This window comes from Protopterus annectens, chromosome 3.part0, assembly GCF_019279795.1.
Source record: "Protopterus annectens isolate FY-2018-M chromosome 3.part0, PAN1.0, whole genome shotgun sequence".
NCBI lineage: Eukaryota > Metazoa > Chordata > Ceratodontiformes > Protopteridae > Protopterus > Protopterus annectens.
The window spans coordinates 1410875423-1410885422 of NC_056731.1; positions in this window are offsets into that span (position 1 = coordinate 1410875423).

The window sequence follows — 10000 nt, forward strand, 5'->3', positions numbered from 1 at the left end:
AACACTCTTTTCTGTTTGAATGTGCTACATACATGGGTAGTATCCCAGGTTATATGCAGTCACTCTGGCATGTAGTGTATCGTTATGTTACTACTGTTGACAGTGCTTTCCCAAATAAGAGTAGATTTCAGATTATAGTACTGGAACCAAACACCCCTGCATGCAAAGATGGACTCTGAGTCCTCACTGTCATGTTCCTGGTGTGTGAGCTGTGTCTCATTAAATATTTCCTACTGGATAATTATCTAACGTGAAAAATAACTGTAGACTACTGTGTGTATAGCTCATGTCAGTGAGGGCTGTTGTCATGTAGTAATGGCATACCTATCAGTTTCAGACATCTATCTGTCAGCACATTCATACTAATGCATAGCTAGTTGGCTAGCTGATGTCTGTCTGTCCTCTGTACAGATGTGCAGATGTCAGGTATCCATCTTGGCTACTTAGTGGCAATCTATGCTTGACTGACACTGACAAGTCTGCCCAGCTGTGTTATGAATGCCACAGTTAGGAATCTACAACATGTATGCACCACATGCCATGGATACCTCAATTACACTACCACAGTCAACAGAACATGCTTGAGTGCAGGTCTCCAAGACAGACACTAACCATGTTATGTAATACATGTTGCATACATGTCAACTGGAGCACCTCACTGGCCCTCTGTAAGAGGCACCCAGATGATTAGCTGAAGCATGTAACTCTCACCCTGAGGATCACCCCTGTGGTATTTGTTGATAGATGGCCTGCTGGCACATGGCAGGTGGCATGATATCACTGTACACACATCCCCTACACTTCCCTCCATGGACAATAGCTGGATACACACCTATGATCACCTGCACCGATGGACCCACAGTACTGACAAATGTGTACGTGTGCATTACTGAGAATATCAGTGTCTGTGTGTTTGTAGATCTGTAGTTGAGAATACCCTGAGACCCTTCACACCCACCACACCCCCATTGCCATAGTTAGATGTGGCTGCTGCTGAACCGAACATTACATGTACCTTGTTACACTCTTCTCTCTAAGGGCTACCTGGGCCTTGCAATACCAGCACAACACTGTTGTACAAACAGTTTGATAGACATGAGATACCCACTGAATTCTGGCAAGAGTGTGTGTATCTGTGCATGTGTGTATATATGTAGGGTACAGCATTCTGAGGCCACATTCTCCTAATACAATACATCTTGCCACACAGTATTAGGGATAATGATGTTGCTGACCATTGGAGAGGTATGACAATGCATCACCCTACTATGCCTGTGGCATGTGCATTAGATGCATATCCCTGTAGTAGCACTCTTGGGATAGAAAAGGGGTTGTATTGCAGTCCTGGTCAATGTGTGATGGTGGGTATGTCAGAGTGTTATCATGGGTTTCAGTGCATACAATATCCACTGTGGGGTTTGGGTGCTGGGTATACTGTCTTTTCACTATGGTAGCCCTGGTACATGTCCCATGTTCCATTGTATGGAGACCACTGTCACCATCAACCATACAGGTAACTGATAACACTATCCAGTGCAGTTATGAATGTGCTGTGTGCAACTTATCTGTAACACAATGGACACACTGACAAGGTAGTTAGCACTGATAAGCCCAGGTCACTCAGATGTGTGTCTGACTGTTATGTGTTTGTCAATGTGTTTATGGTGGTATGTCACACTATGTATTGTCCATAAACAACCAGTACATCCCCCATTACCATACTGTACAGGCCTGGGGATGTTCTTCATGTAACATGTAACCTGGAACACACCTCATCCTAAAAGCTGTATGGTGTGTGCAATTAAGGCCACAACACATCAGTAGCACTACATACCTAGGTAGGAGTCTAGTCCCAGTGTTGCCAAGTAAGAGTGAGTGTATATGTGAAGGAATCTACTTCTGTTTTCAGAATATACATGCCCCAGGAGGTCATCTGTCTGAGAACTGCCTGGCATATGCTAACATTTCACAGGTATCATACTGTGGACATACATTCCATCACAACTAATGGTAGAGGTGTAAATGCCCTCTTCCCCACTTTATAGATGTGCAGTAATACTGGGGTTGGTATATATAACTGGGTGTGGCTGTTATGAGCACAGCCGCCATCATTGCAGTTACTGTTGAGTGTATCCCCCACTTAGCTGGCTGCAATACTGTACAGTTCACGTTAACAGGTTAGGTAGTTGCCTATCACACTGTCTGCAGTTCTACAGCACCTCTCACCCTCCAAAGGGTAGGGCTGTGCCACCCACATCAGCACACCTATGTTTACCGAGTTGAAGATTGCACTACATTGAGGAAGGGGACATATACCCTGCCAGTACCATCGTCAATGGCATTAAACTAGTGGACTGCTTATTTCCCAATGTGTTGTGCCTATTCTGGCTTGGTGGAATTACATAGGCTACAGTGTGTTCCTTGCTCAGGTTCATACATTCATGTGTACAGTATTCTCTGTGTATTGCATCAACACCAAAGCCTCTGTGTATTATATACAAACATGTGGTGTGTACCACCCAGTACACTTACCATTGTCCACTGTAGAAGGGCTGCTGACAGCAGCCACCTTGCACTTACCTGTATCCACCACCCCCAGACCTATCAGCCATGCGGCACATGCAGTAACTGTTATACAGACCTGTAGCATGTGTTCACCTGTACCCAGGATATGGTACAACCAAGGTTTTCACCACAGTGCAATACCCCTTGTAGGATACAACAGCAGACCTCCTGCTGACACATGGACACCTACAACACAAATAGATTACATTATGGAGACCACAATCACTCAGTGTTAATAACAGCTATAATGCATCATAGCTGGACAGCTACACTTCCAGACATGTAAGCATTAAACTTTACTGCTGATAACATGTTACACAGCATTACATCGGTACACCATAGTACAGTCACCATGTGCATCAGAACCATATTAGCCTGTCCCTGCATTGATATTATGGATGACAGGGATGTGGCACAGGTATCATCATATGCACAGGGTGTGCTGTTGGTTTGCAAGAGACCTAGACTGAGCCATAGGTTTCACACCATGTATGTGAGTGAGCGGGTTTAATTATTGATATGGCCATGGTGATGTGGTGTGTGTAGGTATGGAGTTGCCCTAGCTCTGTTTGTATTGTATGTGAGTATGCATGCACACAGTCCTGCCATGTGGCTGCCCTATGCAAGTGTTTGTTGGACAGCTGCAGACCATACCTGGCAGGGTGTGCAGTTCACCATCTCTGGCCACAGACAAGAGAACTGTGCATGCCAGGGGCATGTTCAGGTAAAAGCCAGAATATGGTACTCTCCCCTGATGATGACATATGTCTGCTGGAATCAGGTCCCTCCTGGGACTGGCCAGGGCCATGTGCATGTGTCCTGATGTGGTGTGGACAGCACCCCACCTGCAGTGCTGGGGTTGGTACTGCCATTACAGGAGTGGCTTGGTGTTCTTGCATGTCCACATTGACCTCCAGCTGTTGGTGTTGCTGGCCTACATCCACATGGCCATTGCACCACTCCCACCACATGCTCAAGCATGGACATTCCACAGTCGAGGAGTCCTACCATCTCACCCAGCCGTCTATCTATGACCTCTGTAAAATAATGGAGGGCACCTGCAAAATCACGGATGTTGTCAGTAACAGTTGAATGAGTAGCCCTCTGCAGCCTCAGAGCCTGTCTGGTGTACAGTTCCATACGAGCCTCCATGACAGCCTGTAACATGTGTCTGGTGGTACCAGATATGGCACTTTTGCCAGGGGCACAATGACCATCAGCCCTCCAACAAGCACCCTTATACATCTGCCTATGTGGTACCCTGCTGGATATTCGGCTATGGCTGCTGTGTCCAGACACACATGGCATAGATACCACACTGTCCTGTCCCATGCCACCAACCGCCAACTGTTGCTCTGCTATGGCCACTGGTGATGAGGTATGTATAGGCATTGTGACTGTGCACGGGGATTGCGGGGATAACAGCGGGATGTCAAACAATGGTGCAGATTCAGCCTCTGATAACCCCGCCTGTGCCTCAACAGATCTAGCATCATTTTCAGTGTCTGTATGGACAACAACATTAGATTGCCTGCAGGAGGGACCCTGATCCACCTCGCCACCTGTGAGGGGAAAACAAGAAATGCACTTTAAGACCTGTACGCCATTGCTTAACAGTACACACACACACACACACACACACACACACACACACACACACACACACACACACACACACACACACACACACACACACACACACACACACACACACACACACACACGCACACACGCACACACACACACACACACACACACACACACACACACACACACACACACACACACACACACACCCTGACATTTCACTATACTACTTACCTGCCCCTGAGTTTACAGATTCTCCCTTGTTAATTCTCTTATGTTCCCCATCCTGCATCAGTCTTGGACAATTACAGTCAATAATGCCAATCATTAACATATTCTTCTAATTGCCTAGAAAAGTGATCACAAAACATGGCCTGTTACTCCATTACCTCTTTGACTTGATTGGAGTCATTTTTTCAGACTCCCTGATGTCATCCAGTGTTCACCCTGGGTTTGTCCAGACATCTTGAGCATAGCCCCCATATGTTATGGGCTACTACAGTCACTCAATAATGTCACTCACTGGAGTGTCATATGTAACTACTGTTCAGTAGATGCAAGATCTGTTGCTCTATTAACTTTTTATGTGGACTACAGTAATATTTGGAAACACTCTCTGGTGTTGTCTAGTAATGCCCCAATGCATCTGTAGTGCTGCATACATGGGTATTATTTCACCTTTCTGCTGATTGCAATTAAAACAGTATCCCTGGTGTCTAGTTTCATTCCCAATGCGTGTTTCATGTTACAGACATTATTATACTATCAGTTGTCCTGAGATTAAATGTCATAAAAGTATTCCTGGTGTCTCATGTATCTGTCCATGTCCATGTACTGCACGATTTCAAAGGGAAGTTGAGAGATATGAACAATTCCACATGGACACACACACAAACACACACACACATACACACACATATCCTACATACATCATTCCCCCTCCACTCCACCAGATTGCACTTACAGCAAAATAACCCCCCCCACTCACACACACACACACTTACAGGTGATGTTGCACAAAGATATTACACACAGACCTCCCATTACCCATCTGTCAACATGCATGACATATGGCACTCAAGAGTATGCAGTGCAGCTATAGTCAATCCCTGCTAGCAACATTATATATCTCTGTGATCCATGGGTTGTGTTAGTAGCTGATGCTCCTTCCCCTGAAACACACTGCGCCCATATACACAGTATTGCTGTGCACCTGTTCGGCACTCTGGCATGTACTGTGCATCATACCTCACAGGTGTACACACCATTGCTGAATGTGTATATGTGTGTCAGTTATGTTTGCTCTGCTGCTCAAAGCCCATATGTGTTTGTCTGACACATACCTGGGATGATATGTGGACAGATGTAATTTGTGAATGCCTGATGTCTGATTTACAGATCTCATCATCAGCGGTGCATGCATGGCCAATACAATACAATTACACTGACAACCTTCAAACCTTACCATGGCTATGGGGAGTGTACACACCCTTATTGATATGATGACCTCTTCCTTGATATGCCATGGGACCACATTACTGCATATGTTAACATTACACAAACCTGATATGTGACATATGACCTGTGCCATCAAATGCAGTGTCAAACAAATGTGTTAGTTGTGCAGATGCTTATTGAGATGCATACAAGTTGTGGGTGCATATGTGTGCATGCCCATATCATGATTGTTTGTTGCACCTACTGTTATGTGTGCTACAGAATCACTATTCCTGGCAGGGGTATACTGGCATGCGTCATCTGCATTTGCCAGTATTTGGTCAGCCTGCCCTACAAATGTCCCCCAACTCTGCATAACTGCAAGGACAACTCATGTGCACATCCCTTGGAGGTCACACAGTGCTGTCACTATTGCGGTGGAGTCAGGGTTATGTCTGCCACAATTCCTGACCTTGACTGCGTGCAGATACATCCATTTGTAGTCTCCTTTGGATCTCTGCTTCAGTGCACTGTTGTGTCATGATGACACCCCCTCCCCACCCTCAGCCTTTTTGCAGATGCTTGACAACTAATGCCTACACATGTGTCATTTTGCAGTGTCCCAAACACTGAACACCATGTGTATCGGCCTAGCCCCTGCTAATGAATGGCAAACATATAGGTGTACACTGGCACCGGCACAGTACAGATGGGGATGGTGGGCCTGAGGTGGGGGTGAGGTGTTGGTTGTGCAGCACATGTATCTTAATTGATACAGTCTGTAGGTTTCCAACATGGTCTCGGTACACCAGTACACATTGCAACACATACCTTTTGGGGACCTATGCTGTTATGCATATGCTACCTGTAGAGAGGCCTGGCTGATGTTTCATGTGGTACAACTGTGCCATCTGATTACCCTGCCCTATGGGCCACACTTATGCAGAGTCCAGGCAATTGCTGACAAGGGTACTGCACAGCTAGTATTTGCTAGACTTTCCTGCAATTCCCTCACTGTTGTGGCATGTTACTAGGCAGCCTGCATGACCAGTTTGCTACGTGATGTCATCTGTCTTGGATGACCATCTGTTTATTTTCTACATTAATCCTGTCCCATACATCCATGCCACATATATGACTGTCTGCACTGTTTGCCATGGTATATGCAATGGTGAGGTACGGCTACATGTCCAACTCCTGGATGCTACCTGTTGGGTATGGGATCCATGCCATGGCATGTAACATGTGTGGAAGCCACGGCTGCCTCTGTTGCAGGTAAGTGGCCACATTTGATGGTCAAACATCTCGGACAGCATACCAATGGGGACCTGTACTTGCTGGAAGGTCCATACTCATGAAGAATGTATGCCGTCAGTACCTCAAAAGCTTCTTCCACTATATGTTATCTGGAGTGTATGCACACATATGCTTCCAATGTTTGTGAAGGTATGTGTTCCCCATATTTGCTGTCCTAACATAGGATTCCATATTACACATTCATTACCCATGTTAGGACCACAATACAAGTTGTAAGGGTTGTGGGCTGCAGTATTGTGATATGCTGTAGTGCAGATCTGTAACAGTTGCCATTGTAATAGTGGTATATACACTGTTGTAGCACTGTATAAGGGTGATGTTTCAGACATGTCCCTACTATAGGCCATTTGTCCCACCATTATGTTCATCTTTGTGCACATATCTTTACAATGACAGGATGTTAGTTATATTGCAGGAGTCTGATATACCCTTCAGATACACCATCATGGTGACCACTGTGATGCAGTGCAGTTAACAACAACAATACATGAATATGTACAGCATGCATTATGGGTAGGTGTGTTAAATGTGTGCATGGAATATACCTTGGCCATAACATGACAGGTGTATTAGCAAACCTGAACAAACAGCATACTCACCAGCTACAGGCTGCTGCTCTGGAGGTATACCAGAGGGACCTACATAACTGTCTGAGAGCTGTGATGGCAGTAGCCATACCCATGGTATTGGTACAGGGTGGGTGCAGCATTACAGTACATAAACAGTACAAACCCACAATACTACAGTTTATGCACATCTGTTTATTACTACAATGCAGCAACAGACTATACATATTTCATCTCACATATGCATGATCTAACTCTACAGATGTGGATAGATACACAACAGTGCTCTACTGATGTACCCTGTGGCCTTACCTGCATGCTCCTCTGCCATTGTGGGGGTATCGCCCACCTCCACTATGCTCTCTGTCAGGTGTTGTGTTTGTGGGTGGGCAGGTGCCCCGGGGCTGGCAAGGAGCTCCTCAACATGTGTCATGGGGGGCTGGGTGGCATGACCCCACCCCCTGTTACAAGCTGGTGCCCCCTAACCACAGCAGTATGCCGACAGGCATGGTGGAGTAGATCACTGCATCGATGTTGGACCTGCTCATAAATGCGGTTATGCAGGCTGACATCGTTTACCCTGTGGACAAGATCGTTCCACAGGGCGGTCCTCTCTTGCAGATCATGGGCTGCACGCCAAAACAAGGCGTTGTAGTGCTGCACCAGGTATGTGATGATGACATCATTCCCCTCCGCTGTGTATATAGGCAGGCATTCCCTGGACATATTGCCTGAAAGACATAAAGAGGGAAACAGTTCTGAGGACCTCATACTGCAAGGTTATCATAGTTGTTAATACACATCTCTGTCTCCCCCCCACCATATCTGCAACAACAATCTGATCACACAACTCGACAGGTATGTCTACAGAAGACCTACCGATTGGACATATATCGTATTGTACAACAATTTGTGCTATGTGTTTGTAGTCATGTTCCATGTTGAAACACTATCATTGGTGGCCTGTTACGGACAATTGTTACCTGCATGCAATTGTAAGGGCCACTATGGTTCCATATATGCATGTGTTCTGTTTGCTATGTGACTGCTACACATCTGTTGTTTTGTGTTAATGGACATACCTATGCATGCTGTTAGACATAATCCAGGAATGTGTGGACTATTACTACCCACATATGTTCTATAACAATGACACAATAGCATGTTTGGGAAACAGTTCCAGCAGAACCACCTCTCCCAACTCATCTGGTCATGTAACCAGGCCACATCACATCTGGGACCCACCCTAGGACCTCCTCATCCACTGGTCCTGCACTACCTTCAGGTGGAACCACCTCAGGGGATAGTGGTCACCCATGACTGGGAGCACACACAGAGAGGATCCTGTCACTCGAAGTCAGGTCCAGGGACTGGTGCATAGGGAGCTCCACAGAGACTTAGGGGAAGTGCTACAGCAACTTGAGACCCACAGTACACACTCATAAGGTCCGCATGCTCCTCCTTTTCAGCCTCCAGCCCAGGCATCTTCAGGACCATGAAGATAATGTTGTGACTGCCCATGGGTGGGGACCTTGGTCCCATTGTTTCCAAATGGGGGCTCATGTGCTTCCACATCCCAGACAACACTCCCCATCCAGGGTGTTTACCAACAACATGTAACATATACCACCCCTGTATGCTGTCTGTGCCCCCCCACACCCCCTACTTAAATATACCAACTCTGAGATCGGCTACAGCAGGGAATAGGAAAATCTTCTGTTCTGCTCAGTATTGACAGTGTAGCATGATCGTGGAGTTGGTATATTTAAGTAGGGGGGTATGGGGGCACAGACCACCATATGGGGGTGCAGGGGGGCTTTCCCCCTTCCATTACCATCTTCTTTAACTTTTTTTTAATTTTTATTACAATTTCAGAAGATCAATCTTCTGAAATATCGATCATGTGGTCTTGACCATATGATCTTCAATATTTCAACTGTTCGATCTTCTGAAGTGTAACTATATATATATATATATATATATATATATATATATATATATATATATATATATATATATATCTATAGTGCATTCAGACATCAGGTCCACACTTTCTAACTCTCCTTTCTGCACAGCTGCACTGTTCTGCCTTGCTACAACACAGACAGGTGCCACACGTGGACACAGCCTAACATTAGGGGATTATATATAGGGACAGATTGCAGGTAAGTCTATTAAAAACCTATGGCATTTCTGCATGCTACATTACATGTTAATATGACTGTCCTGCAAGTGGGTGGTTCTGAAACTCATGTGTCCATCATAACGGCATTACTTCCACCACCAGCTATTGGCCACACTAATATACATGCCTTGCAGTACACAACACACACTATGCTGGCTTACATCTTGTCAGTCAGTGTTGATTTGCACAGTTGACAGGTATGGCCTACTGCCCACAGGGACAGACACTATTGTCCATAGCAGTTGTTTAGCTGGACATCATTACAACAACAACACCTGATGGCAAATATAAATCATTCCACGTCATCTATCCCATTATTATGGACCAAATACTACATTCAGTT